At 32.5% G+C, this 11,748-nt stretch overlaps 1 long non-coding RNA gene across 1 annotated transcript; it reads left to right on the top strand.

Annotated features, from left to right (window-relative positions):
* The first annotated feature begins 287 nt into the window (after positions 1-287).
* Positions 288-9,295, top strand: LOC111621091. The gene is made up of 3 exons (XR_002755999.1): positions 288-320; positions 992-1,075; positions 9,189-9,295. It is a non-coding gene; the product is annotated as an uncharacterized LOC111621091 (long non-coding RNA).
* The last annotated feature ends 2,453 nt before the right edge of the window (positions 9,296-11,748 follow it).

Genomic DNA, 11,748 nt, shown 5'->3' with positions numbered 1-11,748 from the left:
CAAAAATACTTTTAATGCTGGCACAATAAAAAAATTCATAAAATGAGCGAAAACAGTGTTTGAAATTCCCAGCAGTAGTAAAAGAAAGTACACAAATTTTAATAATACTCCTGTATACACAGTAATAGAGAAAATATTATTGCTTTATACTGGAAAAATCGTCGTTCACACAAAAATAGAGGTTTCTTGATTTTAAATTGGTTTTAATTAAAAACAATATTTTTAGAAAAGTACAAGAATATTCCAAAGTTGTATGATTATATTCCTGTGGAAATATCTACTGCTGGTGTCGCAATGATGGAGATTTTTTACTTTATAAGGTAATTATCTTCATATTGATAAAATTTTTTGATGAAATACTTTGAAACTAGTTTCTATTTTCTTATAAAATAATGTAAAATATTTAACTTTATATATGACGAACATAATTATATAAAAATTTATATTTAGTGTAATATTATGTATTGGTGTCCTAGCAAATATATGAAAACAGTTTATAGCAAAATTTAAACTTTGTAAAATCATGATAAATTGTTTTATATACTGAATTACTCTAAAGATTCTTACACCAATTTACAATTGGTAGAAACTTAATATTAGGCCGTTTTCAGACAGACCACTGAATTTTGCCACTCAGTGGCGCAACCAAGTGATGCATCTGAAATCAACGCAAAGATAAGGCAATTGCTCCTGTTGTAATTATTATATAATAATTATATTGTAAGATTATATAAGTTAACTTATTAGTAGCCGTTACGCTTAAACAAAGAAAGTCTACAGGCAACGAAATGGTCAATCTAAATTGTTCTTCGAGTCGTGAGCAGACTCTTTATTGTGAAAGGCACCATTACAGCATTATTATTGAAAATATTCTGCGCGATAAATAATTTTATACTACAGAATTTGATAAAACATTAATGTATTGTTAGTATAAAATTAAAACAACTAGACGTAGGATAATTCATAATGATTTTTTTAAAACAAATTCCAGTGGTTTTCTTCTCTCGTATTCCTACCAGAGCCGTGTGAAATCTGCAATGGATATTTTCGTCTTATTGGGAAAGAAAATCATCAGGTGTGAAAATTTTATATTTATTCCAAAATTTAATATTTATTTGTATATGTTGATAATTCGTTCAGATATAGTGCAAAAAAAGTGCAAAATTTGAAGAAAAATTGTTTTAAATATAAACTTTACTCAGAATCGAAACGAAAGACGGCAATACGTTGGCTCACTGGTTTTCATTAAACTTTCTTGAGTTTATAGTGCATCCCCAACGACTGACATGTTTCAAATAGTAAGGTACACAAAATTAAACGAAAAAATTACGGGTGAAAATTGCACAATGTCTTAAAACTTCCATAATTCTTTCTATTTTATGAATGGTTGATGGTTTGGTTCAGATGTGCCAGTTTCTTAGTTTTAATGCTAGAGAGTATAATTCTGTTTATCCTGTGAGTAGCCGGGGTTAATGCGTGCGCCATAAACCGTTTACTGGCGACGGTTTGACGAAAACCGCTCACGTCGTCTGTGGATGGCGTTTTACTTTCGGGGCGCGTTTTTCCGGGTAACGGGATCGGCTTGTCAGGTCGAGTAGGAGGGTAAGAGAGGTCATTGATAAAGTATGCCGACACTCGAGTAACAGACATCCTTAAGAAACTTAATAAGGATAAAGTTTTAAACAAAAAATTACAGGAGTACGGGTATAATATTGAGTAATGACCCGAGTATTAATGATAATAAGCTTATTCTATCTACCAATTTATACATATTCCGAACAGCATGTCTATATAATTTTGCGAAGACATATTTCAGAGTAAAAAGACGTGTAAAATTTTAAAATAAAATCTTCGTAATTTCAAAGCTTATCGACTCTCTCTAAAAACTTTTATCGTTTTTAGTGGTTAATACCGACCTTGTTGGAAAGTTCTTATTATCAGTTATGTGGCTTTCGTACAGGGGCTGACTGGCCATGTGGAAAATGTGGAAAATTCCACATGGGCCGTATACAATTTGAGACGTTTTTTTATAAATATGTACNTGGAAAGTTCTTATTATCAGTTATGTGGCTTTCGTACAGGGGCTGACTGGCCATGTGGAAAATGTGGAAAATTCCACATGGGCCGTATACAATTTGAGACGTTTTTTTATAAATATGTACATAATGTACCGTTTGTTTAAGTTTAATTTTAAAAAATTCATTTATTTTTTTGTTAAGTAAGGTAAATTTCAATTTTTAGGTATAATATAAGTTTATGTGTAGGCCTGTGTCATTTTACCGGCCCTACCCGTATCCGAAGTTAAATTAGTTCGTCCGATCCGAGTCAAACACTACATTAGCCCGATTCGGCCCAAACAGAAAGCATCCTAGGAGAAAAATAATCAAAACTGCCTTCTAAACAGAGAAAATTGGTCATTTGTTTACACTGCTAGAAACTATTCACCATTTCTATGAATCTTAATACTAAACTATGAAAATGCGAGTTATTAGTTTTGTACTTAGCCACCAAAGCGTTGATTGTAGTCATGACAAATTTAGTGGCCACTTATATTATTTCCTTTATTTTAGGTAAGTAAAAAATGTTATTCAATAATAATTTCTCTATATTCCAAACGATTTGATTAAAAATAATCTATTTTGTGGTGTGAGGCCGGGACCTTACTACCTCTCCAATGGGAAACTGGTTGTCGAGCTAAAGCTAATAAATCGGTGATTTATTTCGTAAACATGAATGAGTGTAAGACGATTTAATTGTCGCATTCCCAGGCCAAATTCACAAGTCCTCGATCTAGATTCTAGATCATGGAAGGTTGGAGGAAGAGCAACAGGGGAGAATTCAGCTGTCATCTTACAGCGAGTTCAAAGCACATTAGACCAAAATTTACGGGACCGTCACCAAATATTCATGAAAACGCATTTCAAAAATTAAGCAGTATTTTAATACAGTTTAATCCAGTAGCTACTCAACACAATATTATTTCAGAATTGCAACATTTTAAATCGTCATGGAATATTTTAAAGGAAAATGTCAATGAAACTTTTATAAAATTAAACGAAAATGAACATTCTACTGATGATCAAGTAGAAACTAATAAAGATGCGATTTTATCCTCTTACTGCATTGCTTGCAAAAATTGCTCTATTTGTTGTTATAATATATTATTCAGATATAACATGTTAAGTGCCACTTATTCTATACTTGGTCAAGAATACAAATATCTATTATCTATGTCTGTAACACAAGTGTTCCGTGAAGAAAGCTATGTTAAAATTAATTACAAGCAGGCTAAGATACTTATAAGTATCTCTCAAGAAAATCAAGAAGCCTTCATGTTAATGTCAGTGGAGAAGGATTTTTTAAACGAAATACATTCTGATGATGTCGTTAATATTATTGTTGAACAAAGTAAACTTCTAAATAAAAAGTTAATGTTGTAGAATATAGACTTGTGCTTATTGTAATTTTTGTCAATGTTGTATTTTGAATATATTTAGGGCCTAAATATAAATAGAAAAAAATACATTCTTTTATTTATGGGCTGGGCTGGTAATAAATTTTCCACACAAAAATTTTAAGGCCAGTCCGCCCCTGCTTTCGTATACAATATAATTAACTATTTTTTTACTTGCATCACTTGTTGACCAATGTTTTTGTTTATATAACTTTGTTTGGAAAATTACATTAACTCCAGCAATATGTGGAATAAATATAACTCTGTTTGGTGGGATACGGCAACACATCTCATGAACGATGGACATATGCCTACAGCAATGACTTTATACAAGGTCATTTTCATGTGTTAGAAATGCGAGATCCGAATAGTCCTGGATCTAAGTAACAATTTAAAAATAAAATTAAATTATTGTAGAAAAATATTCTTTCATTTTGGTGTGAAATTAACAGTTTTTTAACGTGGGAAAACTGATAAAACAGTCACTTCCTTTAACGGAAACTGAAGCATCCTTTGTTTTTCCCTTATCTATTAAAAATCTCACCGCCCTGGGAATTGCCGACCCCTCAATAATTCCCCTTTTCATCCGTTCACGTGGGTGAAGAAAAATATGCTGATTGGTCGCTAATCAAGAGATATAGTCAAAGTTTAGCAGAATTCGGCGAGTACGCCAGAATATCCCACGAAGGGAAGACATAGTACATTCAAACTCCTAAGGCTACTACTACTCCTTAGTTAGGAGTAGTATCGTATCCAGAAGGCCAACGTACATAGTCATAATTTTTCCCTGTTAGGTTAAGTTTGGTTAGAATTACGGAAGATATATTTTATTTTGTGCCTATCAAGACCTCTCCATGAACCGAAGTCAGAGAACTGGAAAAATAAAGTAAAATCGACAAATCAAGAGGAAGATAAAGTCAATTAAGAGGTAGAATGTTTATAACTGAAATTTGTGAGCTCTCTCTCGGCGCGTATATTTTGATTTATTCGTTATCTAAATCGATTGTTTTTTACTATTTAACATTTTTTATTTTTTGTATGATTTTGTTTATTTCAGTTTATTAAATTCTTTTTTATTATTGTTAAAGAAATGTCTCTTAATAAATTTCTGAATCAAATCCACATCATATCAAATCGCGTGTTAATCCGCGAATGTAAATTCGATTAACTGGTGTCAAAGTAATCCTGACGTAGGAACGAAAAATTGTGAAATTCTTTAGTTCCGTTTTAAATTAAATATAAAATTGTAAGTCCCTCCGCACTCGATTTTCTTTAGATTAGGAAAAGCCATTCTTGTAGACGACCGAGAACTATTCTCACGGAATAGATTGCCTATTAAGTGATACAGGAGTAATAAACTACCCTGTACCCCAGGCTAGATTCTCACAGAAACATGAACTAAACCTAAAATATTCCACATGGTCAGCGTAACTAGAGTCTTTCATCTGATGAGGCATTATCTAGCGATCAACTACCAGAGTTCTGTTTTATCTTCTCTTGGACATTCTCTTGGACATTAGTCAGCCTCCAACAATATGTTCTAGTAATGATAGTTATAACTATAGCGGAAAATTTTTGCTTTTGGCGTTTTTCTCAGCTATATTCTTCTGGAATGAGAATCTTTCAATTAGCACTAATTTAAAAATCAGGTCTCAATATCACTAAGTTTTTTTTGGCAATTTTCATCCTAACTAGCGAAATCGTCAGTTTTCCATATGCTTCGTGCAAAAAATGTCTAGAAAACAGTCAATTGAGTTTAAAATTGATTCCGTGATTAAGGTGGTAATATATTTTACCGTACAAAAAAACAACTCTCTGTGTTAAGTGCTCTATACACGTCAACTACGAACGTGATACAATTAAGAAACGACTTTCGGAACATCTCAACAGTGCAAAACACAAGAAACATAACACGCTACAGTCACAAAGACTGTTGGGTTAAAGTCCAGATACGTATATCGTCATGGCGGCTCATCTCTGATTCCAGCAAACAAAAGGAAACAGTGGGGACGCACGTTCTAACCTAACCTAACCTATTCTGATAATTTGGTTGGTAATAATTATGGTAATTTATTAAAATAGGTTAGGTTAGGTTAGAACGTGCGTCCCCACTGTTTCCTTTTGTTTGCTGGAATCAGAGATGAGCCGCTGACGGTATACGTATCTGGACTTTAACTGACTGTTGTTTGAAGATGGAAGCGATTTTTATAAAGAAATATGTAAGGAACCAAGTCCGAGCGTTATTTTTTAGTTATTTTTATTTTTGCTTTTATTCTATTTTTGTTTGGGGCTTATGTTTTGTTAGGACGAAGTTATCCTCACCACTCACCTTAAAAACTTAAAAATAGAAGAGAAACCAACTCACCGACCAGAGAAAAGCGCCGTAGATAAAATTCGCTCACACTTGCGCTCCCGAGCGCAAAAGGTAAGTCCGCTCCGACAAAAGGGGGGGAAGACCCCCACAAGCACAACTTAGGAATTTGCTAAACCTTAAAAAATAAAACATCTCGAAAATTGTCAAAAAAATGATATAAAAGCGGTTAGCGAGTATTGTCGGAAAATACACTGCCAGACAAACGAAGTTTTTATTGTTAGCAAATAAGTATGTAAATGAGGGGAGTGATCTCACTCAGAATTGTGACGTCACCTCACAGTATGAAGACCGAACCTCAAATGAAGATGACGAGGTTAGCTTCTGTTAGGAACGAGCGTGGTGAGTTTCGTATCAGCAAACGAGAGAGAGGTGTCCGATAGGATAAAGTAGTTCCAAGGCGATTTTGAAGTTATTCGATTTGTGGATCAAAGATTAGAGACAGTCTTGAGACTTGAGAAAAAAGGTTCCTAGTCAGTGTTGCCGCAATGAAATTTCAAAACGTACTGAAGCGCCTTCAAAAAATGTACTATTTTCCTTCAAAATGTACTAGTTCTATGAATACTTTGTTTACGTGCCTATATATATATATATATATATGACGTAATATATATAGTTTATTGTCAAATAATTTAATTTAAAATTTTATTTTTGGAATTTTTTGAAAGCTATTTATAAATATCTACACATCTATTAGTTATTATAAAATGAGCATTACATTGACAACATTTATTAAAAATACTATTGAATTTCATCTTAATTTTATAACCAATCGTGCTTTAAAAAAATTATTATAAATTTGTTATGTTATATTATTATATTCTTGTTTGCTTAAAACATGCGACTCAAAAAAACCCAAAATGGCGGCTCAAGTAGTAGATCACGCGTCCTGGCCTTCTTATATAGACCTTGGAACAGTCGGAAGCGCGCCCATTTTGGAACCACACGTAACATTAATTAACCGTTATTTCTTTTACTACGATTACTAAAATTGAAGTTCATAATTTAAGAATTATATTATAGTGGTAGAAAATAATATAAAAGTATTTATATTATTTATACTCGTACAATTTCAAAACTATTTTCTGTAATAATTTGATTCTGACTTAACGGATATTTTGATATTATTGACGACAAAAGTTAAAATAATTTATTTCCTTACCTGTCCATTATTTTTGTTTGACGGAGTTAAATTGTTTGGACCACGTGGCATGAAAAATTTTGTCAAGGTCCTGATGAGAATGTGCAGACCACTGAGTCAAGACCGTGCAACTATCTATGTTGTGATTAGATAATTTAAATTAGCAAGCAGTGATACTAGTGAGACTTTATTAAACTAATTTTTTCTTATTTTTTCGTTAAGGCGTGAAATATTATTTTGTACCGTAAATGGTACTTGAAATATTATAATGTACTGAAAATGTACTAAAAATCTAAATGTACTTTCAATTTACTGGAAAGGGCAAAATGTACCAGAAAAGTACAAATGTACTAAAAACGGCAACACTGTTCCTAATATATTGAGGTGACGATTAGGACCTTTAATTCATAAAGAATTATTGTACATAAGTTAAGTCTTTTGAATTTTTTGTCAAATTCCAAAGGGGAGTAGAATTAAGTTAAAAAATAGATTGATTTGATTTTTGTTGGGTTGATTTTTATTGATTTACGTTGAATAAATTATTGAATTTTTACTAAATTTTGAATATAGTTATCACTAGAATTTTATTAAATATTAAATTGTTTTTAATAACTTTGTCATTAAGCGTGCACCGATTTAAATAAACTCCAGGCCTGGCACATTAACGAGAATCGTAAAGTAACCGTAGGGTAACGGCTATTTCCGGCATACAATCGTATCGATAATTGTTGGAAAAGTCGGAAAAATAATATAGTACTTTACAAATGGTTGAAGCATTCACCAGTGCATTAAAATTAAATAAGATTGTTCTTTGAGAAATATATGCAGAAAACGATCAAAACTGTTGCAGGTATTTTTTATTGTAATTAGTTTTTTTAGCGAAACGTTTATTTTATTGAAATTGATGCTGCTGTTCGCGATTTTTCTCATAATTTAGATAAAATATGATTTTATTCGAAGTCTCGTTGCGTTATTTATTTTTTTCGCCCTGCAAACACATCAAAAAACTATCTTCAACTGAAAAAGTTAAAGACGAAATTAATGGACAGGATGTCTATTTCATTTGTTGACGAAACTAGTGACAAAGTGCAACGTAAAGTGGTCAACGTGCTTGTAGGTAAATTGATTGGCGAGAAAGCAAAATCAATATTAATTGATGTGACATTTCACTCAATAGTTGACAACATTATAAAACAAGAAAGTATACTCAACTTGTCTAGAAAATTGTGGCCAAATGTTTTAACATATTCATAACTGAAGTTAATAGAGACAGATCGAGCAAAATACATGCTGAAGGCAGTAATTAAGAAAAATTCATTGATTTTTCTAAATGTACAGTACATCACATCACGTGTCTCGCTCATGCCTTACGTAACGTCGCATTTAGGATTCAGAAATTTGCTTATATCAGAAATAAAGAAGTTTTTTTATGAATTCAGGAAAATAACAAAATTATTTTAAGAATGCAACTGGAATTAGTAATCTTCCTCCAGAATCAATTGTCACTCGCGAAGGTCTTGGTTAAACGCTGCAAAGTACCATGTCGATAATTTTGATACTGTTGAGCGCTTCATTTTCAACTACAAACAAAAGTCTCATTCAAATGCTAAAAATGTTTTGGTAAAACTATTGCAAGAGAAGAATGTTAACCTCAAGAAAGAATTATTTGATCTCAGTAATCTCGTCAAGCTATCAAATATAATATCACCGGAAGAACAATGACTCGGTGTAACTAAACAAGCCGAACTACGAGCAATTGAAAATGCGAAAGAAATTGTTTCTGGTTATTCTATATTTTCTCAAATATTGAAAAAAATTTTTCAAGCAATCCTGATCTTATCAAATTTACGTCTTTTGATATGAATTTAAGTGATAAAGTTAATATCGAATTTGCTCGTTTAATAGCAATCGACTTGAACGTTAGTTCTCATTATATTCATCGATATTGGACAATCGACGTCACAGTTTAAGCGAGGCTTATTTGAAATATCGAAGTGTAATTCGTTTAAACTCGTTTTTGAGATAAATAACTGGCGATTTTCGCCGCGATTTAAGGCACAAAACCTAACGAAAACTTTCGGCTTTAGTTATAACCTTATAAATTTAAATATGCTCAGTTATGATTTCAGAAACGACTACGTCTAAACTGGAATCTTATTAATGTAATGTTATTTGATGAACATTTTTGAATTAATCTACTCAGTATACATTTTTTATTGCAGATTAACAGTGCCAGTATTTTGCCTTGTAGCAGCGACGATTATTTTACCTCTTCTAGGAGATGGTCCTCATTGGAATGACCTGTTAAACCATGTACAGGAAATTGCAGACAATTGGCCCAAATATGTTTTTCATTACAATAATTTCATAGAATACAATGCTTCAAATTCCATTGTAAAAATAAAAATATAATACATTATATAGCATTTTTAAATATATAATTTATTACGTATATATTTTTTATATTTACAGAAACTTGAACATTTATGGTTTTTAAGCGCCTTGTTTCAGCAAATCCTTGTTGCTATACCTTTACTCTATATAAACAACAGGTGTGTTTTCTCGTTTTTATTTTCAATTTTAACTATTTCTAAAGTTCGAACACTATAGAACCTTTTAAACTGTTTATCTTGTGTTCGGTCATTGGTTTCAAATTATTAATACAGTATCCAGATATTATCAATAAGTAAAAATATAATTTTATATTATTTTTCATTAAGAAACTCGCTATTTCAAGAAAAATTATACAATCTAATATGCGGAAGACCTCTCTGTTGCTCACATGATTAATTAGAATAACGAATGCACTGTAACTACTTGTGTTCTACATTACATGACAATTTCTAGCTCTAACAATATGTTTCTTTAGTTTTTATAGAGAAGATTCGACTTTAGTATTTATTAAGGGTATTTACAATGGCAATTTTCACACTTCAGTCAATTATTGGCATAATTGGTTATACAAAAATATTTATTACATATTGACTAAATTGAATAGCTATAAAGTGTCTACATATACAGTACATGTGTTCATATGCAATATCTAGCTTACAAGTATTTTGTGCAAACATTCCTTCCAAAAAAAGGGCTTGAAAAAATACGTATATTCTCGTAAAACTTTTTAACAATAAAAATAAAATTGTTTACGTAAAAATTATAGTATTAGTAAGTAAAAAATTCAGGATCAATTCTGATAAACTATCTGAAACGTTTTCACTTGTACTTTGACTAGAAAAAATCGTCAGTCGTAATAATTAATGTAATCGAAATTACATATGCCAACGTATAATTTTTATTAAGGGCAAATAGACATAAATAGTCAAAACTAAGGCGCAATATGCATAGCTAATTTGGAATATACATCTTCCCTGGTAACACAGCGACGTGTCATAAACATGAATTTTCAGTAGTTTTGCACTAGGAATAGGCTTATTATTGGATTACACTAAATAATTATGTGAAATCCGCGATTTTTACGCCGATGTCGGAAAAATCTTTGTTAACAACTAAAAAAAACACTCTTGGTGAAAAGTATGTCGAAGGTCACCGATTGTTTTCACATTAAGGTGGGAAAGTTGACAGTTAGTTGATCGGAATGCACCGTAAGTGTCAACAAAAGTCGATTACGTGACTCATTTCCCACGAATAACGTATAAAAGCTCGAGTCCCCTGAAGCTCCGCGCGATCTTTCGGAAGTTATACTAGGTAGATGTGCCATATTTGTCTCCATACTCCGGACCGAAAGAACATACTACCAACCAGAGCCATTTGAACTTCCATCGCCATTAACGAACATATTCAACGAACGCATATTAGAGATATCCGCATAGAGGTATTTGTACTTTTTAGAGCTTTGTGAACTCTCTCTCAGACTAGCAGGTAAAGCTATTAGAGCGTCCCTTTTGTATAGTGAACTTATTAAATCGCATTTAACCTATGTATTCTAGCTTAGTCATATAAATATATGCTTGTTTAGTTTTTAAACCTGTCTCCTGTCTCTGAAGGACACCTGCCGACTTACCGACGCACTCCCCACTAAATTTTTTGCCCTCCTAGCCATCCGACAAGCCGAGAATGGGTTTTACCAACCTGTTGCAGAGTAAGTGGTCATTTGCGATGAGCCCAGTGGCCCACTGCTAATCTCACAATTAAATTTTTGTTCATAAGGTATTATATTCTATTTTCAAGCTCACACACACACACACGGCGAGCTCACGTGCTTACATAATATATATGTGAAAATCCGTTGGGATTATTCGCTAAAAGATTATTCGAAACTAGTGCTGGAATAAAATTCTTTTAGCGGCTTCGGATCGGTAGGACCCGCTCAATTGTCACTGGGTGGCTTTAAAAAGGAGGGTTTCAACTAACGTTTTAGTGGGGAGAGCCGTGTGTAATTTCGTCGATAGAAACTGATTTCTGTAATAAAATAGGTGAACTGACAGGTTAACGAATAACAAACAAAAGTTTAATTAACAAATATAGAATAATGATGGATTACAAAGATCTAACTATATCTAGTTCGCGACCTCTATTGGCTGAGACAGATTTTACAATTGATTATATTAATAATATCTGTAGTCGACCGATATCGTCTGTATACAAGAAATTACTTTCAGAGAGGTCTGGAGACAGCAATGGGCTGGAGAGAGTTTGCTGGTTTCTCTAACACAGCCCGCGCTACTATATGGCAAAGACCATGTCTGCTTTTATGGCGAGTGTTCTTCTGCGGAGATCCGTCCTTCTGTGATCCTTCGATCATAGATCTTGGATCCGCCCTTC

This window comes from Centruroides sculpturatus, unplaced genomic scaffold, assembly GCF_000671375.1.
Source record: "Centruroides sculpturatus isolate CEXI.00-Female unplaced genomic scaffold, Cexi_2.0 scaffold294, whole genome shotgun sequence".
In the NCBI taxonomy this organism is placed as follows: domain Eukaryota; kingdom Metazoa; phylum Arthropoda; class Arachnida; order Scorpiones; family Buthidae; genus Centruroides; species Centruroides sculpturatus.
The sequence above is the reverse complement of the archived record's forward strand: the minus strand, read 5'-3'. Positions and strand labels throughout refer to the sequence as shown.